This window comes from Toxorhynchites rutilus, chromosome 2 (assembly GCF_029784135.1).
Source record: "Toxorhynchites rutilus septentrionalis strain SRP chromosome 2, ASM2978413v1, whole genome shotgun sequence".
Taxonomy (NCBI): Eukaryota; Metazoa; Arthropoda; class Insecta; order Diptera; family Culicidae; genus Toxorhynchites; species Toxorhynchites rutilus.
In genome coordinates, this window is record NC_073745.1 from 241823868 (window position 1) to 241850838 (window position 26971).

Below are 26971 nucleotides of genomic sequence, written 5' to 3' on the forward strand. Positions count from 1 at the left end.
TAAATTTGATTTTAGTGTCAACGGTTTCCTAGATTAATATGTTGAACGTATTTTACTACTCTGATATCAACTTTTAACTGTTGTGAAAGATTATTCCATTCTTATGATGTTGACCTAAATTTTCAAACCAGTGTTGGGCCACATCTGGAGAGCGGGGGTTTATCTATTTTTTTTTTGTTTCTCCCAGTTACGATGAGTTCATGGAAGGATATTTAATATCATTTGAATAATAAAAACACATCCCTTAATAATAAGCTTGTGCGGGAAACATCATCTACAACAACGGAAATGGTTCATTCTCAGATGTGAAATCTAACGACGAACATACGAAATGCTAACGAGTATTGTTTTTATCGGTTCTGCAACAAAAGATAGAAACACTATCGATTTACTGCCAACAATCTCAATGTTTGGAGACTTCTCTTATTCATCTATGTATACTGTTCTTGTGTAGCCGGACAACTCCGGTTTTCCCTTTTGTGTGGGTCGTTATCTTCCCGTATTAAACATTCTTGTTTCAATGGCTCGGGGCGTTCGGTAAGCGTAATATATGATGCGTATGTAGGAGAAGTGGGGGCATAGTGGTCACCCTAAGGAATATGCCCATTTCCAGCGTCCACAATTCTCGTTTTTCGAAGAATATTATAGTTCAACTCATTGTTGTTCAAGATAGCAAACGGATTTTACTATAAAAATTCAAAATAGTACATAGTGAAAAATCGAACATTTTTTTCTTGCTCGGAGATAAAGTGATCACTTAGTGGGTGTAAAGTAGTCACTCGCACATATCAAGCTAAATGGAGTAAATTTATGCGTTTTTTAGTCCAATTTTTTCTAATCATATTTGATATAGTAGGCATGTATGAAACAAGCCTGGCCTGTTCACCTAGAACCTCAATTTCAATTTTCTTATGCATACAAAAACGTAGTAAGAAACACAAACGTTCCGCAAAATTAGGTTTGGTTTAGTTCTTCTTCTTCTTAAATGGCGTTAACGTTCCCTGTGGAACTTTTGCCGTCTCAACGTATTCATTAACTAGCGTCGTTCATTAATACTTGGTTGAGATTTCTATGCCGAATAACACGCCTTGAATGTGCTCTAGAGTAGCAAGCTCTAGAATACGCGTGACCACAGTGCAAGCCGGAAGAATTTTCTTTGACGAAAAATCCCCCAACCAGAACGGGAATCGAACCCGAACACCCGGCATGATAGTGTGGGACGCTAACCACTCGGCCACGGGTGCACAGGTTTGGTTTAGTTGGAGTAGCATATTTTTCCAGTGTCAAAGCCACGAAAGGAACCTCTTTAAGAGCAGAATGTGATGAGGTATTTCAGTTTTACTAAACAGAACACTGTAAGTTGTTATCCACCTATGACCACTTTGCCCCCAAACATCAAAGTAATTTCTATGTTAATTAATCGTTGAGATTAAACAAAATATCTCCTGGAATATGTGATATGTGTGTAACTGATGATTTGTCCAACATATCAGATTTAATAAACTAAATTTCACGAGAAATTCCTTAGATACCATGCACACAGTACTACGGCCGAATGGCTATCGAGAGAGCAATTTCTATTTTTATTTATATTTTGACATGCGACAGCTCTACTGAAGTAGAGATTGACTCAAAAGTCATGAAATTCTTCAAACATAAGGTTACTATCAATACGGCATCTATAGTCAATTATTACACTACCAAACAAGCAGGTGACCACTTTGCCCCCCATGACCAATTTGATCCCACTTTCCCTATAGTAAGTTCATGCATTGGGGATATCAGATATCAGAGCGTACATAAAAATGAAAACTGAATGTGAAATGGAAGCCGGTTCAAGTGTGATTCACATACAACATACACGTCACGTTCACGTCCCATCACGTCACGATACGTCAATGATTCTACCATGCAATTCCCATGAAAACATTCACATACACCAGCAACGTAACGACCCGTCAGCATACGTTCGACGAAAACGACCGGCAGGATTTGTAGAAAAGAATAATTGACGGAGACGGACGGCTCGTTTGGTTTTTGTCTGGGCTTTGTGTCTCGGCTTTTGTTTTGATTTGGTTGTACAGTAATTTACATCTAAATCGACATTAAGCTAATTTAACCGATCTGTGATGCAACACGTTTAATTAGACATTTTTACCTCTAATTAGACATTTTTGTAAATATTGATATTCCACATTGAAAGTCGCCACCAGTCACGAAAGTCCAATTACTGGTCAAAATCGACTCCAATGCGACACTGAGTGGTGCCTCAGCATATTGCATTATAAGTAACTTACTGTACTTTTTATGCCAACATATCTCTCAGCTCCAAATTTCGGAGTGAAAATCATTCGCGACTAGTTGAGAGAATTATTCTATTTATTATTATTGTTGAATAAGGGTCGGACTACGGGGTTTAAGCATTTAAATAATAGAATTCAATGATTCTCATTGAATTTTCCAAAATTCGAAACTGATTTTAGGCATGCTGATTTGAAAGAGTGCATTGCAATTCAAAATTGTTGTAGGTGGCGACACCATGAATAAAATTAATTGAATCATTCGTTTGGCATTTGACATGACGGTGCTGGTGGAAGCATTGACTGCATGTGTGAATTGGTGGAGACGTTGACGGAACGTAGACGTTCTTCTCCGTAACGTGCTATGTGAATCGCACATAAATGTGTTATGCAGTGTTCTTGATAGAATAAGAGTATGCCGCTATCGTTAAATGGCAAAATTCGTTTACAATAGAATCTTACAATATGGTTATATTCATAATATTCCCAGAATGTATTCCCTTGATTCCTTTTTCCAGTGAGTGGCCGGGCGTTTTCGTCAAAAAGAAATACTTTGCTGCAAGCACTAACAGATCGTACGATAGTACGAACTTAGTTTTCATGCAACAATACCATCAGTTCTCAATCTTCTTCGAATTTTACGGCTGTCTCGAGCATGGTTTGTCATTGACGTTGAAATCATAACTTTTGGTCTAAGCATTAGTGTCGTTTCAAAACTGACAATATCAATATTTATATAGCAAATATCCATTAGATTTCGCATATCATGAACTGATATGTACAATGAAAATTTTTATATATATAAAATATATTTAAAATGTTTTATAAAATACTAGCTGACCCGGAAACTTCACCCCGCCCGGAATGGATTTTTTGTTATGAATACTTACAAACATTCACGTTTCTTAACAAGCGAACGTTCAACCTTCCAATTGACTCTTTACAATTTCCTTTTACTATAAATTTCCTAGTACTTCTACCAAAACTCGTCATTATAATACTCTCGTATAATATTCACAATTTTCGTTCAAGATTCTTCAATCACTTGCAAAAACCCGTTTCTCCGTTACCTGGAATACATGTTTGATATAAAAATATAATAAAATAAAGACAGCTCAAATCGGACGATTCCTTTCTTGAGTTTTGTGCTTACCAACACATTGGGCCTTCCATTTTTATTTGTATAGACATCAGACATCAAATGGACTAACAACGCTTATAACGATTTAATTGTAGAGCATATGGGAATTCAATTTTCCGAATTTTCTCGTTTTCCTTCAGTGTTGGGGGCCCCTCATCTCCTTCCAGAGAAGGAAGGGGTGCCATAGCATCATTGGAATATTTATTGTGCTGTAAAATCCTGTGTAGCGTCGAACCACCATAGGAACATTTATCGCACCCTAAATTTGCCAAATTTGGTTCCATTTACTTGATCAGTTCTCGAGTTATGGAAACTCCCCCCTTTGAGGGGTGTCGAATCAGTATAGAAACATTTCATACGCCCTAAAACTCCCACATGCTAAATTTGGATCCGTTTGCTTGATTAGTTTTCGAATAATGCAACAACTCCCCTCTTTTGAGAAAGGGGAGGATAGCCGAGCCATATTTAAAACATTTTGTGTCCCCTGAAACTCCACATGCCAAATTCGGTTCCGTTTATCTGATTAGTTCTTGAGTTATGCAGACATTTGTGTTTCATTTGTAAGTCCCCCCTTAGAGAGAGGAAGCAGCGTCGAACCACCATAGAAACGTTCCGTGCCCCCTAAAACATACACATGCGAAATTTGGGTGGATTCGACTTATTAGTTTTTGAGTTGTGCAGAAATTTGTGTTTCATTTGTATGGCTATGGAAAATTTTAAAAATCGAAAAAAAATTTCGATGCCAAATGAAATTATTAGCAAAATTGAAATTTGCTTTTCGATGTCAAATGAATTAAAAATGCACAAAACGTCGAGATCTGGTGTTATATCGGAATTTTTTTCTTGATATTTTGGGACTTTTTGGAGACAAAGAAGAGCTCGAGGAAACTGTAGGAAAATATGTTAACAAAATGTGATTGCGTTGTTAGGGAAGACGATACATACAACCAGACAGTTTTCGATCAAATCTCTGGGCAGAAATTTTATACCTCGGTTGACCGGAAGAATGTAAAATCAAGAAGTGATCGAAATTCCCGAGAATGTTACTTGTATGGTAAACAATCTGCAGTTGTTGACTGAAAAACGATACTTTCGTTACTTCTGGGAGCATGAACCAGTAAACTTACCAAAGCTGACGGAAGAGATCACTGCGTTCTGGAACAGCATGATGTGCCTGATTGCATATGCTAGACTTGGCAAGCTGCAACTACTTCGATTTCAATAAACAGTGGTACAGCGAAAATTGCGTTACAGGGGTTCCCAAGGAAATTATTCAGGCCAATACTCCAGAACTCAGTCCAATTGATGAATTGTGCGGAAATGGAATTTAGCAAAACGATAGATCGTGAACGAAGAAAAAATCGAGGAATGACCTCAGCAATGGTCAAAGAGAATACAAGATTTTCGTGACCGGATTTTTACGTGTACTTATAAAGGGTTAATTAGTGCTTATATAGGCTACAATAGTAATCTCTATTTGTATTTCTTCTGTTTATTCAAAAAAGAAACAAATCATCAATACAATCGTTGTTTGGCAGAGAAAATATATGGGGTAAATTATTTTGGTTTGTCCGATTTTTGACGCATCTAGTAAATGCAAATTGATTTTTCTTAATGAAAATCACATATAATGAAGACGAGTTTAGGTTTGTTGGAAAGCCCCAAGTCTGTAGTCGCTAGTAATACCCTAAGGCGTTCAAATTATCCAAATTTTTGTGTTTTTTTTAACTATTTTCTTCGAAGCTAAATTATGATCATGGTTTGTCCGAAAAATGATTATGATTTGTTCGGTTTTAGAAATCACTATTTTTTAATGAATAAATTCGAATTTTCAAGTAGATGTTGCATTTCTGATTGCTTTAGTTTACTGTCATTATATTGATCCATGATTGGATCCATGATCCAAGCTTTTTTTAGAACATTGCCTTTTCTTGGGCATTTCAAAGATGAACATCACTCAACACAGAGAAACTTTATGGACCTGATTCTCGAATACACTTCACGGTGGAAACGAAATAAACGGCACCCCATTGAACTACGTTTTACGAGTTAGTGAAGTGTCGAAGATAATAATGAGTTTTCAGGCAGATTGAACACTTTTCAAATAACAAATCATTAATGAAAATTAACTTCTTCGTATCAAACTGGTATTTAATGTGAGTGGAAAACATTGTTTTCTTCATGTGATATAATAATCTCATACAAAAATTTCATCTGAAGATAATTTGATATTATAATGATAAGTTTAGTGGGAAACTAATCTCGTATCCAGATGTCGACACCGTACCGTTGTCATCGCGGATACGTTTCATTCCGTTTCCACCGTGAAGTGTATTCGAAGTGTATTCGAGAATCAGGCCCTATTTCTGCTACACACGAATAACAATATAAACAAACTGCAGCGCGTCAAGCGGCTGCTATAGTAATAATGTGGACAAACCAACATCAGCGCGCGCATTGAACAAATCATGATCAGAATTGAGGACGTCGAGATTACATGATTTAGATGTATACATCTGATCTGATGTGCAAGCATAATGAAAAGATCTGAATAGGTACTGAATAGGTACTAAAATAATCATCTGATGGTTGATTAAAAGTTAGCCCAAATGACGGGCGCATTGACACCAATAGAAGGTGGACTTTATAAACCTTTAAAACAGGTGGATCCGTAAAAATACCATTTAAAACTACTGTAAATCATGACTATTTGACTAATGACTATTTTATTTATATGTTAGAAATATTGGAATAACTAATTTGACACAGGTGCGCTGAACTAGAGCGTTCAAAAAAGTTGACAAACCATGATCATATTTTCGACTGGACAAACCAACATCATTTACCCTACATTTCATTATCTTATGTTAAAATTTCGATTTTTTTTTTATATATTTGGATCAACGGAATGAGAAGTACAAGTAATGTGGAAATCAGATCAGACTCGAATCAGAGTAGTCCGGAACATCTACTTGACCATTTGCAGTCAGACTTGCGATACCATAAACACCTGTATTAGCAATAGCATTAAGAATTATTCTATTCTATTGCTTATAAACACTAAATCAGGGGTTTTCGACCTTTTTTGTTCCATTCCCCCCTTTACGAAAGTTAATCCCAGTGCATCCCCTCTATCAGTATTTTGTAAGAAAGTCTGTATGCTCAGTAAAATGATAAAATACAGACGGTTTTCGTGTTATATTCGCAACAAATCTCATTTTATGGTTGTATCTGATTACAAAAAAGGTATATGAAGAAGGTATGGCACCTGAACTGCGCCTGAACGAGTTCCGCCAAAGACTAATTCTTGAGAGCGTTGTCGAAAAGCACACCTCATGTCATCTTGGATATCTACTCTGTTATGATTTTTCCATCAGCAGCATTATAAGAAAACCAAATAAATACACTGAAGTCGCTTTTTACGCGGTTTTTTTATACGCGGTTTTATTTTACGCGGCTTTTTTTACGCGGTTTTTGGAATTTACGCGGTTTATTTTTACGCGGATTTCGGAATTTACGCGGATTTTGAAATGTACGCGGTTTTTTTACGCAGCACGTATCAACCGCCAACAAATTCAAAGTGCTTATTGGTGTGACTTTTCACGAAATAACTTGGTATTGTATCACTGATTAGTAGCTGAGAAATATAAGAAGATACAGATATCATGACAACAGCATATAAAAAAAAAAAGTTAATCAATTGTTAGAACATGGGTTGCATTTTTAATTAATAATTCACTGTTTGTTAAATTTTTATTCTGATTTTGAAATTTACCCGGTTTATTTTTACGCGGATTTTGGAATTTACGCGGTTTTTGGAATTTACGCGGTTTTTGTTTACGCGGCACGTATCTCCCGCGTAAAAAGCGACTCCAGTGTACTACGTAAAAGACAATAACACTCTCAACGCTTATTCCGCATATCAGGTTGATGAGTTTGTTCTGAAATCGGTCCAAAACTTTCGTCACTGCCAGTCGGAAGGGATTTCAAACTTGTCAATTCGGAAGGGATTCCAAACTTTGTCCAAATCGGCGTTCTTTGATTTAAGAAAACATATGTTTCAAGTTTAACTTGTTGTAAAAAATCTAGCAAATGCTGTACAATTTACTTTTTAATGGTCTTCTGTACTGTTTATTCGTCTGTTCCAACATCATTCACTGAAGAAAGTATTTCAAACATTGTGAAATTATTCAATTGAATATTTCATTTCAAATTTGAAAATGTTTACGGAGGATCGCAAATTTTACCATATATATATATATATATATATATATATATATATATATATAAATATATATATATATATATATATATATATATATATATATATATATATACGTTACACCACAACCGACCGACCAAGGCGTCCCAGAAGTCAAGACGTCAGCAAAAGCCCAGCCGAGACCCATAGCAACAGACAGAGGCGTCAAAGTTACACCGCGCGTGTAAACCAACATTTGCCGACGCCGCGGAAATCAATCGAACGACGCGAACAAAGGTTCGATCAGGTTCGAACCACCGACGGAAATAATGAGATCAGCAGATGTAGTCTATTTAAGCCTTGTAATACGATTATAGAATTTAGTCTTGAGCGTAGCCGAGTTGAATACGGGCATAAAGGTTTATGAACCGAATGTAAAGTGTTATAAACGAATAAAAAGGGTAATTAGAAATTAAATAAAAGTTTTTTTTAAACCGCGAGTTAAGTCACGGCATAATTGGCGCAGTCATTGGCCAAGTGGTACAACGAAGTGAGTAGTGTTTATAGAGCGGATATCTGGAAGCACCGCCACCGAGTTAAAGAGGAGAAGTTTACATCTACTGAAGAAACCAAACGAACAAGCGAGAGGACCCCCTGAGCGAAAATCAAGGACTCGCTGCCGTTAGGAAAACTAATCCCGCCACCTGGAACGAACGATCTACGAGGAAACCGATTCAACCTACCCAGACTCCAGGAGATGAAAGCAGTAATCTTCCTGTAAGTAAACACGAACAATTATCTAAACCTAACACAACAAAATACTAATTCAGAAGTGCGAGCCCCCACCAGTGGTAAGCGGACACTTGATATATCACAAAGTGAATAACTAATTCATTAACAAGTGAAGTGTAGAACAACACATTTTCTCGCGCGTATAAAGTACGTAAGATTTTTTTTTAAAAAAAAAAAAAAAAAAAGAACAAACTCTTTTGAAAAAACAAATTTATTAAAATGGCCGAGCGGGAGCAAATGATTTCTCCGGAACTTCTGGCCCCGGAATTGGATGATCATGCACCAATTCCGCAACAAGAAATAACAATTCAAGGGTTACTCCAACACATAAGGAGCCTAACTCACAATCAGAACGAACTGATTGGGCAATTGAGAACACTTAAAGCAAAAGCGGAGGATCCGTTTATGCAGTTTAGAACTCCGGATCCTATTAAGAATTTACCAACATTCTCCGGAAACAAACGGGAAACAAACGCATGGCTTGAAGACGCCGAAAACACCCTGCATCTTTTTGAAAGATACAGAGATGATCCGGTCTACAGCCAATTGGTCAGAGCGGTAAAGAATAAAATCGTGGGAGAGGCCAAAGAAATTTTGATTGCTGCCGGCAACCCGAACAGTTGGGCAGAAATCAAAGAAATTATTCTAAATTCATACGGCGATAGGAGAGATTTGACATCTCATATTCAATCGTTGTTTTATATAAACCAAGGAAAAAAATCCATCACTGAATACTACAACCGAATCAAAACCATAGACACTGCTATTAAATCCACAGCAGCGACAATGGATGATTATAACAACTCTACAAGAGCAATAAATAATCTAGTGAGCCTTATGACTCTCACTAGATTCATAGATGGGCTCACAGAGGAATTGTCTATGCACGTGCGAAGCTACAGACCTAAAAGTCTGGAGGAAGCGTATGCAATCACCATACAATATGCCAACGCTGCATATAGGCAGAAGTTAAACCAAAAACCATCTGACACAAATAAAAATATCAGATCCAACAATAGTAACGGTTCACATAATTCGAAACCGTCTCCCAACCCCAATAGTAATGGCAATCACTTTAACGCGAAGCCATCCACCTCAAATTCTAACAATAACTTGCATAATCAAAAACCATACGGGTCTGCGAAATTCAAAGCTAGAGCTCCACCGCCAGATGACGATGTCTCGATGAGGACAGCGAAATCGCGGGCAGAGGTTAACAGCCACGAAACAGCAGAACACAGCAAAAATCATCAAACAGAACCTGACACTTCGGAACAGCTGGACGAATCCGTCCTCGATTCGGAAGATGACGATTATTTCGTCAACGATGAACTAAATTTTCACGTGGCCGAGGCGCTACAAAAAGAAAAATAATGAACGATAATAACTTTATTCCCTACATCACCATTGCAACATCCAAAGGCGAGATGAAATTTTTGATCGACACAGGAGCGAACAAAAATTACATATCACCCGAGCATGTAAACATAGAAAACTGCAAAACAGAACCGATTTCAAAAGTAACCAACATTAAGGGAACCTTTACAATCGATAAATCCGCTTCCTTCGACCCATTTCTTATAAATAAAAAACTGAAATTTTTCATTTTCAAATTTCATAAATTTTTCGATGGACTCATCGGATACGAGTCATTGAGAAATTTAAATGCTAAAATCGACGTCAGTAAAAATACATTGAGGATCGGGAGAAAAACTTTCGCAATGAAAAAGAGATTTCCCGAGAAACATAAAATCAATTTAAATGAACAAGAATATCAGTTCATAAAATTGAAAACCAAGAAAAATGGAGATTTTCTTATAGAGGAAGAAAAGCCTCACGGAAAATTTTCTATCTTGCCAGGCCTCTACAGAAGTGCTAATAACACAGCCTTTGTAGCAGTGCAAAATTATACAAAAAAATCGATGGAAATCAATTCGAACGAGATCAAGCTTTGCAATGACTTGGATACAGAGGTTGACCCATTCGAGCTGACAGAGCTACCGAAAAAGGTTGACTCTGAAAATTACACCATAAGAGACGATCATATGAATGAGGAGGAGAAATATACCCTCAGGAAATTGATCAGGAAATACAACGACGTTTTATATGTGGAAAGTGATAAGTTATCATTCACCCATAAAATTAAACATAAAATACGCACCGTGGACAGTATTCCGATACACTCCAAATCGTATAAGTACCCCTACGTGTACGAAAGCGAGGTGCAGGAGCAAGTTAAAAAGATGCTGAAAGACGGAATCATAAAAGAGTCAATCTCGCCTTACACGTCACCTGTGTGGGTGGTTCCTAAAAAGTCCGATGCATCTGGACGAAAAAAATTCCGTTTAGTGATCGATTACCGAAAACTAAACGAGAAAACAATTAATGACAAATACCCTATACCAGAAATTACGGATATTCTGGATAAATTAGGAAAGGCGAAATATTTTTCAACAATCGATTTAGTTTCTGGCTTCCACCAAATTCAATTAGCGGAGGAAGATACAGAAAAAACTGCTTTTTCCGTAAACGGTGGCAAATATGAGTTTACTCGTATGCCATTTGGCTTGAAGAATGCCCCAGCGACTTTTCAAAGAGTCATGGATTGCATTCTGAGAGATTTAGTAGGAGTATGTTGTTTCGTCTATATGGACGATATCATCATCTTCTCCAGCTCGCTTCAAGAGCACTTGAAAAATTTGTCGCAAGTCTTCGCAAAATTGAAAGAAGCAAGACTAAAAATTCAGCTGGACAAATGCGAGTTCTTTAGGAAAGAAACGCAATTTTTAGGTCATACAGTCTCTGAAGAGGGAGTACGACCAAACAGCGACAAAATTGATGCAATAAGGCAATGGCCAATACCTAAAAGCGAAAAAGAAGTGAGACAATTCCTAGGAATGCTTGGCTACTACAGGCGATTTATTAAGGATTTCGCAAAAATTGTAAAGCCGTTAACAGCACTTCTCCGAAAGGATATTGAATTCGAAATTACACCAGAAGTAGTAACATGCTTCGAAAAGTGTAAGCAACTTCTGACGATCGACCCGGTATTAATTTACCCTGATTTTAGCAAAGAATTTTCACTAACAACGGATGCGAGTGACCACGCTATTGGTGCAGCGTTGTCACAAGGGCCAGCAGGTAACGACCGACCCATCGCATACGCCTCACGTACTTTGAATAAAACGGAAGAACGATATTCCACTACCGAAAAGGAGTTTCTCGCGATAGTATGGGCAGTGAAACATTTCAGACCATACCTCTATGGTAGAAAGTTTAAAATGTTCACCGACCACCAACCACTAACATTTTCTTTCACGAACGCTAACCACAGAATAATTAGAGGAAAGCTGGCTTTAGAGGAATTCGATTACGAACTAATCTACAAACCGGGAAAACAAAACGTTGTCGCCGACGCGCTATCGCGCGTAAACATAGAAAAACACCTGAACGCACACTCGCAATCATCGCTTTCCCTAAATGTTGAACCTTCTGAGCGAGGAAACGAACCTTCAGACGACGAAAGTGACGGAACGACAGTACACTCAGCGGATACGAGTGATGACTACTTTATTCGGTATACTGAGAGACCTATCAACGTTTTTCGGACACAAGTCATATTCAAAATAGGAAATGTAGAACTTGCAGCCTACGAACAAATTTTTCCAAAATATCACAGACACACAATAGTAAAAAGAACATACACCGAAGAAGACATAGTTGAAACGTTGAAACGGACCCTGAATCCGAAGGGTTTGAGTTGTATAAAAGTACCTATCTCATTAGCACAACTAGTGCAGGAGACGTATAAAAAACATTTTTCCTCAAATATTATTTACAAAGTATTTATTTCAGAGACCATGTTGGAGGACATCAGAATGGAAGTCGAGCAAGACGAGATCATAAGAAGAATTCACCAATACGGACACAGAGGAATCAAAGAAAACCGGAACCAGATTCTACAAACACACTTTTTCCCGCAACTCGATCGAAAGGTCAAAATTTATGTCGATTCCTGTGATATTTGCAAAAAAGCCAAATATGACAGAAATCCACCCAAACTAATTAGAAAAAGCACATTTGGACAGAAACCTTTCGACAGAGTCCACATTGACATTTTCTTCCTAAAAGGTCAAAAGTGGCTCACCATAGTTGATTCATTTTCAAAATTTGCAAACGCGATTCCATTAAGCACAAGAACAATAGTTGATATCAAAACCGCAATAACCGAACACATTCGAAATTTTGGAAGACCTCAAACTATAGTGAGTGACCAAGAGCCATCTTTCAGGTCCATAGACTTTATGGGATTCCTAAATGATCTCAATATAGAGATACACCTCGCAAGTGGATCCAATTCAAATGGTATCGTGGAACGTTTCCACTCCACTTTAATTGAAACCTTCCGCACAAACAAAGCAAAATTTAAAGATTTAACATTAAACGAGCAAGTAAATATCGCCATCGACATTTACAATAATAGTTTCCACTCAGTAATAAAAACCCAACCGCGAAATTTGATTTTTAATAACTCTGGATCTACGAATATGGAAGAAATATCTGAAAAATCTAAAAACCTGCAATCTGCAGTTAAAATCGAACTAAATAGACGAAAAGATAAATACGAACAACAAAATATGAATAACGAAAAACCTGAAGATCTTCAACCAGGCGAAATTAAATACATAAAAAACTCTCAACGTTTAACAAAGGACAAAGATCCGTTTAAAATAACAACGATTAAACACAACAACGAACTAACATTTGAAGACGTCAATAATATTAAAATCCACAAAAATAGAATAAAGAAATAACCGATAAATCAATTATTTAACTCTCGTTGCAGATTTTCATGCATCGTCATAATAAATTGCACAAAACTTAAAGATCTATCTCACAACAATGGTATAATTGCCATAAAATTAAAACAAGTCAGGATTAGGATAGGATTCGAGAGAATTATCCAAAAGATTAATATCCACTCTATCGAACATAATATCAATTACATTGAAAAAATCGCAGGAAATATTAAAGTTATAGACCACTTAAGAAGTACTTTAGATTTCAAAATACAAAACTCAAAAGGTAAATTGATGAGCTTGTATTCCCACAGAAGTAAAAGAGCATTAGTAAACGCATTAGGAACAGCAATAAAATTAATAGCAGGAAACCCTGATAATGACGATTTAGAAATTATAAACCATAGTTTGGGAACTTTAGAGAAACAGGAAAATTTACTATCGAAATCTATATCAAGACAAATAATCATTAACGAAAAAATACAAAACAAAATTAATAACATAACAGACGTACTCAAAAAGATCAATAAACAGATTGTGGAACAGAGGAACAATTCTTTGGTAACCAGAGCAGATTTGGAATATATCAACATGATTGTAAACCTTGACTCTATAATTCAGATTCTCGGAAATATTGAAGAACAAATCGAGTTTGCTAAACTCAACATTTTAAACAGAAATTTATTTTCATTTGAAGAGAAGAAGTACATTTTCAACAGACTCAATGCTCAAAAGCTAAAGCTAGACTATTTAGATCAAATATTCCAGTACAGCTCAGGAAGCGTTATTGTAAGCCAAGGTGAAATTATAATACTGGTGAAAATACCCATCCTCGGGGACAACGAGTTCGACCTGATCAACATTCAGACGCTCAACATAAACAGTACACGAATCAGCACAGACGTAAAACTGGTGGCAAAGCATGGAGACATCATTTACAGACAAAGCGAACTTTGCGACATTTGCGAAGCTACAACCCTTCTCGAAGATGATTGCATCTATAACCTTCTGAATCACCAAACACCAAAATGTATCATAAAACCCGTCAGACAACCCATCCGTGTCGAAGAAATTAAGAAAGGAGTCATACTTGTTGACACAAACAAAAATGTATTGATCTCTGATTCATGCAACAATTCCAGACTGATCAACACCCCGACAATCATCGAAACAAACAACTGTACAATCAAAGTGATGAACATCACCTTCAATAACCAAGTAACTTTTGGAAATAGTGAAGAATACCTTCTCCCAATATACGGAAATAAGTTGATACAATTAAACTATACAGAGGAGAATAATGAAATCAACCACCTCAAATTGGAAAACCTTAACAGTCTGCAGGACATAAAGTTAGACCTGCATCGTTCAAAAAGGACAACAACCATCGGAGGAGGAGTCCTCCTCATGCTAATCATTATCTGTTCTTTTACCATTTATATCATCGACAGAAGATTCAAAGCGAAGGAAAGAGCAACTCTGGAAATTCGAAGCCATGTTGGAACCACCACGGAACTTAAACAAACCATTGGAAAAGGAGAATTTGGACCATTACCGAGTCTCGTCCTTTTCGAAAGATCGTCCGAGGACGGACGAGAATCTAAGGGGGGAGGCGTTACACCACAACCGACCGACCAAGGCGTCCCAGAAGTCAAGACGTCAGCAAAAGCCCAGCCGAGACCCATAGCAACAGACAGAGGCGTCAAAGTTACACCGCGCGTGTAAACCAACATTTGCCGACGCCGCGGAAATCAATCGAACGACGCGAACAAAGGTTCGATCAGGTTCGAACCACCGACGGAAATAATGAGATCAGCAGATGTAGTCTATTTAAGCCTTGTAATACGATTATAGAATTTAGTCTTGAGCGTAGCCGAGTTGAATACGGGCATAAAGGTTTATGAACCGAATGTAAAGTGTTATAAACGAATAAAAAGGGTAATTAGAAATTAAATAAAAGTTTTTTTAAACCGCGAGTTAAGTCACGGCATAATTTATATATATATATATAAATATATATATATATATATATATATATATATATATATATATATATGAAATATATATAATTTTTTTTTCACAGGCCTCTTTTGTGGCTAACTTCTGACTACCTAGCTCGTTCGCCATGGACAAAAACAGGTGGTAGTCACTTGGTGCAAGGTCCGGACTATACGGCGGATGCAAAAGAACCTCCCATCCGAGCTCCCGGAGCTTCTGGCGCATCACCAAAGAAGTGTGTGGCCTGGCGTTGTCCTGATGGAAGACAATGCGGCCTCTATTTATCAAAGATGGCCTCTTCTTCATAAGTGCTACCTTCAAGCGGTCCAGTTGTTGGCAGTACAGGTCCGAATTGAACGTTTGACCATAGGGAAGCAGCTCATAGAAGATTATTCCTTGACAATCCCACAAAACACACAGCAGAACCTTCCTGGTCGTTAATGAGGGCTTGGCCACCGTCTGAGCCGCTTCAGCGGGCTTCGACCACAACCGTTTGCGCTTCATGTTGTCGTAAGTGACCCACTTTTCATCGCCAGTCACCATCCGCTTCAGAAACGGGTCGATTTTGTTGCGATTCAGCAGCGATTCACATGCGTCGATACGGTCAAAGATGTTTTTTTGCGTCAACGTGTGTGGCACCCATACATCGAGCTTCTTTGTGAATCCAAGCTTCTTCAAATGGTTAATAACGGTTTGATGACTTATCCCCAGCTCTTGGCCGATGCTACGGCTGCTACTATGCCGGTCTTTCTCGGCTAATTCAGCGATTTTGTCGCAATTTTCGACGACAGGCCTTCCGGAGCGTGGCGCATCTTCGACGACCTCTACACCAGAACGAAAACGTTGAAACCATCGTTGTGCGGTGGAAATGGAAACTGTATCGGATCCATAAACTGCACAAATTTTATTGGCAGCTTGAGATGCATTTTTGCCTTTGTCATAGTAGTACTGTAAAATATGTCGGATTTTCTCTTTATTTTGCTCCATATTTCCGACACTATAACTCACGAACGACTTAACCAAACAAAACACTGTCAAGGACTATATTATAGAACTACGCGCTTACAACGACACCTCGCGGAAATACCGCAGGACTTTTTTGACAGCCTAATATAAGATACTAGCTGTCACCTGCCACGCTTTGCTGTGGCACATTGTGGTTGCATGGTTGAGTTGAATTTTCTATTTTTTTTATGTTGTAACAACATGTTGTAACGTCAGTTCTCTTCAAGAGTGCACAACATTCAGCTCGCGCAGTCCGAAGACATCGGTCGCAAATTTGTTCGCGTCTATTATAGAGTGGAGATTATACCGTTATCAGTTCGTGGCTGGTGAAGTTATTTCGCCCTAACGGGGTTCTCTTTATTGCGCGAGTGAGGAGAGCAGCAATCACTACCAGCGTGAGGAAGAAGTCCTCCACGGCGGACGCGGTGCGTGTGCCGTATCATCGCTGTGTGTGCTTTAGCATCGTCATCGATTCCATCATCGTGTTTTGGTGCGATATACCGTTGCATCTGTGCCGAGCGATTGCCACGCGGTTCGATTGGGACACCGTTTCAATTCATTCGCATTGGTGTGCGATTTGGGTATAATATATATTAGGTTTAGAAATACAAAAAAAAATAAAAATTATATTATTTTATAACTGCCGTAATGGCAGAATGTCATGTTGACATGGAGATTGAAACTACTGTTTCCTCCTCACTAGCTACAACGGGGGCTGGGAAGTCGCTTAAACGCGTTCCCCCCTCAGAAGATGTCTCTTCAGAGAAAGAGGTAATCTACCTTAACAAGCCCCCCTCAAGAAAATTGGCAAACTTTTCCTCCTCGCCCCCTCAATCTCCCGCTCCCGCTTCCGCTCTACTACCGAACTTGCCTCCCAGCCCTACTGATCCCGCTCCCGTTCAACAATCGACCTCGTCCTCCCCCTCAGTTGTTTCCTCTCCTCGTGTCAAGGTCTATCCAGACGATGCACTTGGAGCTGGTCCATGGGTTGTTTTTTTCCGGCCTAAACCAAAAGGAAAGTCAATTAATGTCATTCAGGTTTCGAAAGATCTGGCAAGATTATATTCCTCCGTGGTCGAAATCTCTAAGGTTAGACCGAACAAACTGCGTGTTGTCGTGAGTGATCGGAAACACGCGAATGCAATTGTGATCGACGAGAGATTCTCCCTAGAGTATCGCGTCTACGTGCCCTCCCATGACGTAGAAATCTCGGGGGTGGTAACTGAAACTGGTCTGACGTGCGAAATGATAAAAGAAGGAGTTGGTAAATTTAAAAGACTCCCGTTGGTGGGTGTTAAAATTTTGGACAGCCGCCAACTAGGAAAAGTATCCCAGGAAGAGGGAAAAACTAAATTCACGCCGTCAGACTCGTTTCGAGTAACTTTTGCTGGTTCCGCTCTACCTGACTACGTCATGGTGGGCAAATTGAGATTGCCTGTGCGACTCTTCGTGCCAAAGCCCATGACTTGCCAAAAATGCAAGTCAGTTGGTCACACTTCAGATTATTGTGCCAACAAGGAGCGCTGTGCCACTTGCGGAGAGCAACATGAGGGGAAATCCTGCAGTGCGACTGAGCATAAATGTCCATATTGCGGGGGATCCCCACACGAGCTCTCAGTGTGTGAAACTTACAAGAGTCGCTGGGAGAAACAGAAGCGCTCTTTGAAGGAACGCTCGAAACGCACTTTTGCGGATATTTTAAAGGGCGCTTCTCCACGGGCCCAACAACAACAACCAATCAACACACAAAATGTCTTCGCCACGTTGCCCGTTGACGAAATAGAAGCGGACACAGCTAACGGGGGCACACCGTTCATTTTCCAAGGGAAACCCCGGCGCAAAAATGTGACCACTCCCAAAGTTCAAGGACAAGCCCCTCCGGTGATACCCCCTGTTAGCATGCCTAAAAAATCGAGTGCAGCGGACAAGCAAAATCAGGTTCCTCCTGGATTCCGTGGGAATAATTCACCTTCGAATGGCCCAGCACTCGAGGGGACATCAAAAACCCCAACTGTCCCTGTTTTTCCGTCCAGTTCAACTTCCCAATCGGGATTTATAAAGTTGTCTGACCTTTTGGACCAAATCTTCAAGTGTTTTAATGTTTCCGACTCCATCAGAACCATTGTCACCGCAATGCTTCCAGTACTAAAGACAATTTTGCAGCAATTGATGCAAACATGGCCCCTCCTTGCAATGATTATCTCTCTTGATGTCTAATTTAAATAGAGAGGTCGGAGCCATCACTGTTTTACAGTGGAATTGTCGTAGTTTTATCCCTAAATTGGATACATTCAAATTTTTAATTCATAACTTCAATTGTGATGTTTTTGCTCTGTCCGAAACTTGGCTTTCTTCGCGAGATGATCTCTCTTTCCACGATTTTAATATTATACGCTTGGACCGTGATGACAGATACGGAGGGGTGCTATTGGGTATCAATAAGTGCCACTCATTTTTTCGAATTGACCTTCCACCTATTGGAGGGATCGAAGCTGTTGCTTGTCATGCAAACATCAGAGGCAAAGACCTCTGTATTGTCAGCTTGTATTGGCCTCCGAGAGCTGCGGTTAGCCGCAATCAACTTGTTGACATGTGCTCACTCCTTCCTGAGCCACGATTGATCTTGGGAGACTTCAACTCTCACGGAACTGCCTGGGGGGAACAGTACGACGACAATCGTTCATTGTTGATATATGACCTTTGTAACAGCTTCAATATGACCGTTTTGAACACTGGGGAAACAACACGTGTACCTAAACCTCCTGCTAACCCAAGTGCTCTTGACCTCTCGCTTTGCTCGAATTCACTATCGTTAGATTGCAAGTGGAATGTAATCCAGGACCCCAACGGTAGTGATCACTTGCCAATCAAAATTTCCATCACCACTGGGTCGAATTCTTCTGAATCTATAAATTTGGCATATGACCTCACAAGACACATTGACTGGAAAAAATATGCGGACGCGATTACTCTAGCCATCAATTCCAGAGATGGTTTACCTCCATTGGAGGAGTATAACTTCCTTTCTCGTTTGATATATGACAGCGCGGTTCGCGCTCAAACGAAACCCATCCCAGGTTCCACTATTCGTCGAAGGCCTCCCAATCCATGGTGGGATAGCCAATGTTCCAAGCTTTATCAGGATAAATCGAATGCATTTAAAGCTTTTCGGAAACGTGGAACCATTGAGAATTTTCAAACGTATTTGGACCTTGAAAATCAATTTAAAAACTTGATCAAAGGGAAAAAACGTGCTTATTGGCGAAATTTCGTGGGAGGTTTGTCACGAGAAACGTCAATGAAAAAATTATGGAAAGTGGCTCGAAACATGAGAAATCGCTCTTCATCGAATGAAAGCGAAGAATATTCACATCGATGGATTTTTAATTTTGCACGGAAGGTTTGTCCTGATTCCGCTCCTGTGCAAAAAATTGTTCGAGATATACCACAAGATAGGTGCGATCTTGATTCCGAGTTTTCGATGGTAGAATTCTCTCTTGCTCTCCTTTCTTGTAACAATTCTGCTCCAGGAACGGATAGAATTAAGTTCAACTTATTAAAAAACCTCCCTGATGTGGCGAAACATCGCTTGTTGAATTTATTCAATCGGTTTCTGGAGCATAATAATGTTCCAGATGATTGGAGACAAGTGCGAATTATAGCTATTCAAAAACCCGGAAAACCCGCGTCCGACTTCAATTCGTACCGCCCAATAGCAATGCTGTCTTGTATACGGAAATTGTTGGAGAAAATAATCTTGTTTCGCCTTGATCAATGGGTTGAAACGAATGGCCTCCTCTCAGATACACAATATGGGTTCCGCAGGGGCAAGGGGACGAATGATTGTCTTGCGTTGCTTTCTTCAGAAATTCAAATGGCTTACGCCGAAAAAAAACAAATGGCTTCAGTATTCTTGGACATAAAGGGGGCCTTTGATTCAGTTTCAATAGAGGTTTTGTCAGACAAATTACACTCTCGGGGTCTGCCGCCTCTGTTGAATAATATGTTATATAACTTGCTTTGTGAGAAACAGTTGAATTTTTCTCACGGGGATTCGACAGTAAATCGGGTCTCCTACATGGGCCTCCCCCAGGGCTCATGTTTAAGCCCCCTTTTGTACAACTTCTATGTAAACGACATCGACAATTGTCTTACACAAAATTGCAGCCTAAGACAACTTGCAGATGATGGAGTGGTGTCTGTCGTAGGATCAAACGAATCCGACCTGCAAGGTCCCTTACAAGATACTTTGAACAATTTTTCAACCTGGGCCATTGGGCTAGGGATCGAATTCTCCACGGAGAAAACAGAGATGGTGATTTTTTCTAGGAAGCATAGACCAGCAAAACCAAAGCTTCAACTTTTGGGTAAACCGATCACTCATGCTATGTCATTCAAGTATCTTGGGGTTTGGTTCGACTCCAAATGTACTTGGGGGGCCCATATTAGGTATCTGAGTAAAAAATGCCAACAAAGAATAAACTTTCTCCGTACAATTACCGGCACCTGGTGGGGAGCCCATCCCGAAGATCTTATAATGTTGTATCGAACAACTATTCTCTCAGTGATGGAGTATGGCAGTTTCTGTTTTCAATCAGCTGCCAAAACACATCTCATTAAACTCGAGCGAATTCAGTATCTTTGTCTCCGTATTGCGTTGGGATGTATGCCCTCAACGCATACCATGAGTCTCGAGGTTTTGGCAGGCGTACTCCCACTAAAAGATCGCTTCAATTTATTATCTCTTCGGTTCCTCATCCGGTGTAAGTTTATGAACCCATTGGTGATCGGAAATTTTGAGCAGCTTACCGAGCTAAATTTTCATTCAGGAGTCATGAGCTCATATCATGAATTCATCTCCATGCAGGTTGATCCTTCTTCGTATACTCCCAACCGTGTTTGTTTTCCTGACTACATCAATTCCTCTGTACATTTTGATCTGTTCATGAAGGAGAAAATCCATGGAATTCCAGATTATCATCGATCGGGGATCGTTCCTACGATCTTCAATGCTAAGTATGGGCGTGTCAATTGTGATAATATGTACTTTACTGATGGGTCCTCTATGAATGAGTCCACAGGATTTGGAGTGTTCAACGAAATTTTTAGCACCTCCCACAGTCTTCAGAATCCTTGCTCTGTGTATATTGCTGAATTGGCAGCGATACACTGGGCGCTGGACAGCGTCGCCTCACGACCTGTTGAACACTATTACATTGTAACGGATAGTCTTAGCTCTGTCGAAGCTATCCGTTCAGTGAGGCCGGAAAAGCACTCGCCGTACTTCCTTGAGAGAATACGAGAAAATTTGAGTGCTTTAACCAGACGCTGTTATGTCATTACCTTTGTCTGGGTCCCTTCACATTGCTCAATTCCGGGTAACGAGAGGGCTGACTCATTGGCAAAGGTAGGTGCAATTGAAGGCGATATTTATCAGCGTCAAATCGCTTTCAATGAATTTTATTCTTTAGTCCGTAAAAATACCATCGCTAACTGGCAACGTAAATGGAACGAAGATGAATTGGGCCGGTGGTTTCACTCGATTATCCCTAAGGTTAGCCTCAAACCATGGTTCAAAAGTCTGGACTTGAGTCGGGACTTTATTCGCACCTTCTCCCGACTCATGTCCAATCACTGTTCGTTAGACGCGCTACTCTTTCGTTTTAATCTTGCCGATGGCAATATCTGTGCTTGTGGCCAAGGTTACCACGACATCGAACACGTTGTTTGGTCGTGCGAGGAGTATCTTGTTGCCAGATCGAATTTAGAAAACTCTCTTCGGGCTAGAGGAAGGCAGCCCAATGTGCCGGTGAGAGATGTGTTGGCTCGGTTAGACCTTGATTACATGTCCCAAATGGTTCCCGGAATAAATCGCCACAGAAAACGACTGCAACAGAAACCACCGCTTATAAAATGTGTAGTAGGCTATAAATATTGTGGCGCGGTATTGTATTTCAAAACAAGAATTAACCGGGCAAACGTATCGCCCCAGGCAAACGTAACGCCCCGGGCAGACGTATACCGTCCGACGCTCGCTAGAGCTCGGTCGGACATTGCTAAAGGATCGTATCCTATGTTTCAAACTAACCGGGCAATCAGTGGATCCCAGGTTTGCGTGCGAGACACCGCCGCTTCCGACGGCGGGTCGGCGGTGGACTCGGATTGCGTCATCTTGGCGGCATGGGCCGCCTCGATTCCTTATCCTCGCCAAATGGGGACTTCGTCCCCATTACATTGTCCTCAGAATAAATTTCGAAAAACGAGAACAAGAGAATAAATTTATAATAGAAATGTGAGGCACATGATGTTTTTCCCGCGCCAAATATTTCTAGCCTACTACACTTTTTCTAAGCGGTTGTTTCTGTTGCAGTTGTTTACTGTGGCGATTTATTCCGGTCACCGTCCCAAATATATGTCTTCCTAAAAGCTATCGATCTTCGTGTGTGATTGTCCTTATATCCTTATATTCTCCTTTTCCTTTTCCTTCGCGAGAAATCAAATCCCTTCTTACTAACAATAGAATAAGGTGAAATGTAAATACATGTTAGATATAAGATAGGCTTAAGAATTGAGTATGATGAATGTGAGTGCGAATGTGAGTGTGAACATTGTCAACATATCCTTATATCCCATCCTTTTCCTGAAACAAAATGTCACCCTTCTAAACTCGAGCAAGCCGCGAGTAATCGGTTCTCTACTTCATTAACATTAGCATTAATAAAAAATGTTTATATATACTTGTAACTATACAGATAGGAGTTTGGCTCCTTTAAACTTATGTAACTGAGCCTGTAAAAATAAACGATTTAATAAAAAAAAAAAAAAACATGTTGTAACGTGTTTTTAACGCGCACACAAACGAACAGATATTTTATATATATATATATATATATATATATATATATATATATATATATATATATATATATATATATATATATATATATATATATATATATATATATATATATATATATATATATATATGTATATATATACATATATATATATATATATATATATATATATATATATATATATATGTATATATATATATATATATATAGAGAGAGAGAGAGAGAGAGAGAGAGAGAGATGGAGATAGATTAAATCACTTCGAAACACAATTTCAGTTCATGATTTTATCAAACACGTGGAAAAAAGATGTTTCCTTCACATAGAACACATATTCATCATTCACTGAACAGTCGATTTGCATTAGAAGCTTTTTATGCCGTAACAACGTAACAACACTCCTCGAAGTGAATTGTATATTGTGTACATCTTTGAGCTCAATCGGTTGCGTACTTTTCGAGTTTTTGACGCGTACACAAACGAACAGAACATTTATATATATATATATATATATATATATATATATATATATATATATATATATATATATATATATATATATATATATATATATATATATATATATATATATATATATATATATATATATATATATATATATATATATATATATATATATAGAGAGAGAGAGAGAGAGAGAGAGAGATTACTGTTCCGATCTGTTTTAGGTCAAAAATACGAATCTAAATATTATGAAAATGTCGCGATTGTAAAAAGGGGTTGACCCATTATCTTTTTATTAAAATTTCGATTTCATTACACTCGTGCATCAAATCACAGCCAAACTGTGACTGTTTGGTGGATAGTCACATGAACAACCAATGAGTCTATGTCTATCCGCGACAGAGGATTCAACCCGTAATGTGTGGCACAAGAGACAATTGCGCTCTCCTACTATGCTACGTCCATCGCAGGAGATTCACACCTCCGTAACCATATCATACTGGTGTGTTCCACGAGGCGACCAGACGTCGCGCCACCCCATTCACATTCATTCAAAAGTACAGATGATCTATTATGCGAGCAATTTTCGCTGTGCACATAATATCTAGCCCATCCGGTCAAGGTTGACTCAAATTGGTTGTCTCGATGGCATGCGGTGGATTTTCACAGTTATACTCGTCAATATGTGTACAGTATGTGAGGCAATGACCGCGGGAACCGCGAATTCGAATTTTTAAGAGTGTCATTTTCAGCACTTGTGAAATGTTTCCCCTGATTCGAATGACGATTTACGGAATGAGCATGAAATAGGATGAATGTGTACTTCCAATTTGTAAGCTAAAACGCGTGCTCTCGTTTCGTAAAACTGGTTGAATTGGTTCGGTGACATACTTGTGGTTCAGTTTTGCGTTCTGCATATCATCGATAATAAATAGTGGTTCACAGCCGATTGGAGAACTGCTGTACATTTTGAATACGTCAATTATCTACCGTTTTTCAGCCTGCCTATTTATTTGAAAATTTGAAATATTTATTTAGAAGACATATGTATATCAGTCAGAATAGATGGTTAGTACAATCAAAATATCCAAACCGTCGATTTTCAATTTATCTGAATGCCAGTATTGCAATTAATTGTCCGATGATAGACATTTATACTGCATTGTTGATCTGCGAAAACCTATGCGGAAACATAACAAAAAAAAATCGCTGAATCATTCAAATGTGATGAATTTTGGTAGATGAGTTACCATCTAAATGCTACCCGGAAATAAATCGAGGAACTATCATGGAATTTCAGCATGGTATCACTTGAGAAATGCCAGTTGCGATATTTTCACACAGATGTTAACGCTCGCATTCTGAACATTTGTCATTGATAGTGCAACTTTACTACTTAATAGCCGCTAAATTATTCAGACACATCAAAATAACCATTTGTTAAGTTTTTTTTCCTCTATGTCACCGATATTACGGAAGAATTAATGGCATCATTTTTTTGTGTTGACAAAACTACAAATATTTTGCGTCAGCGGGAAGTAGTTTGGAAGATGCAAATTATTTCCGTTCGCTTGCAGCTGAAAGACACTGTAAGATTGCGCATAAAAAATTGATAAAATAATCCATACCCTGCAGACGGTTATCGAATGTTTCGAACGTGAGCTGACATCACGTACCTACCGTGCGTACCAATGAAATCAAGGTGAAGCAAAGTACCGCGAAGAGTGACACAATGCAAGTGTATATTTACGGACTGTTCATAAACACAATAACTAAACGATCAAAGCATAGGCAAATCGTTTCAACCCTGTTCAAGTGTAGTTAGTTCACGACCAAGGTCGTGAATTTGTAGGTTAACAATCGTTTACCTTTGCTATTCGTTTCCCCTCTTTTCCCTTTCCTCGTTCACTTCTATAATTGGGACAAATTCACTGTAATGAGCATCGTGCGATCATTGATACTTAGCGTTGCAGCTGGCATCGAAGTGCAGGTTCGTCTGAAGGTCCATTGCACCGGCGTCTGTTGGAATGAATCTGTGTAGTGAACTGTATAAGTCTATTACATACACTTTTTTCCTTTTTCGCTTACTCATGTAGCTTCATTCTGCAGGTTGTGACTTCATGGATAATCATATGGAATTCCAGGCTATGATGGAAGATACAGTCAATCGCAAAATTGAGAGTACACATGCTACTTGACGATACTTTCCATTTATTTGCTACTATATTTGCTACACTTGCAAATTCTTCTAATGCATATTAATTACTCACACATTCAACTAGCTATATGCGCAATAACATTTCGCGAATTTGTTTTGAAAGATGAAAAAATCTAAAGGCATTGCAAAATTGATTAAATTACCAAAACAAACAAACCTTGTAAGTAAGATCATTGTCAATTAGAGTACTTTTTTCGTCAATGTGTAATGTGTAATATGCTTGGGCAAGGTAGGTTTTTGTTTTTTATTGATGTTTGAAAAAGTTTTTATTAAAACGGCATGTAAGAGGAAAGAAAAAGATATTGTTACACGTAAAATGCTAACAAGTAAGACTTGTCGAAGGAAGTCATTGCGGTAAATAACAGCTGTATCGGAAGAACCCACTCTACAATGAAGAAAATCATAAACAAGTGAAAATACGAAGGAGCCATGGAACATCTCCCGGTTACAGGACACAAACGGACCCTGTATTCCGATGATAAACGGGTAATCATGCGAACATTTCGAAAAAACTCTGAAACAAATGTTTCTAAATTGATTACCGAAGTAGCCGACAACATTGAAACACCTGTCAGCGCAAACTACATCCGGAGAGTAGCATATAGAAACAATAAGAGAGATCGTGTTGCTCGTAAAAAGTCTAAGGAGAATATGGAAACATTACTACAGTTTGCCCATCATGCCTTAGCATATGTTAACAGACCTACTGGAACAAGATCTTTTGTACGGATGATACGAAAACCAATCGCTTTGAATCGGATGGAAGACAGATACTGAAACCAGGATCGATGCTCCAGATACAGCATTTGTTTCCCACAGTAAAACACGGCGACGACATTCAGCTGATGTATGGTACAATAGCCGCTCCTGGAACTGGGAAATCAAGAACAGTCTGGAGAATAAAAATCCAGGCATCAAAGCGGAACTTAAAATTGCGATTAAGAAGATCTGGGAGAGCAGTCCATCTACAGTGACCAGAAATCTTGCCTCGTCGCTTGCAAGCAGTGCTGGACGCCTAAGAGGGCCATACCAAATACTAGTGAATTGATTTTTGTTATCTGTCAACATTTCTGAGCTGATTTCCATTCTCTATCTTTTTAAGAAAAACTTGAACTGTACATTCAATTTGGCCACGTCTGAATTGAAGATTTTATGTTTATTTCTTAACATGAAGTTGAAATGTGACAATTTCAATAT

General features: G+C 38.8%; 1 protein-coding gene across 5 annotated transcripts in view; it reads left to right on the plus strand.

The window, feature by feature from the left end:
- LOC129765260 (UDP-glucose 6-dehydrogenase) overlaps window positions 1–26971 on the plus strand; it is a 66180-nt gene that overhangs the window by 15695 nt on the left and 23514 nt on the right. The gene's annotated exons all lie outside the window — the stretch shown is intronic.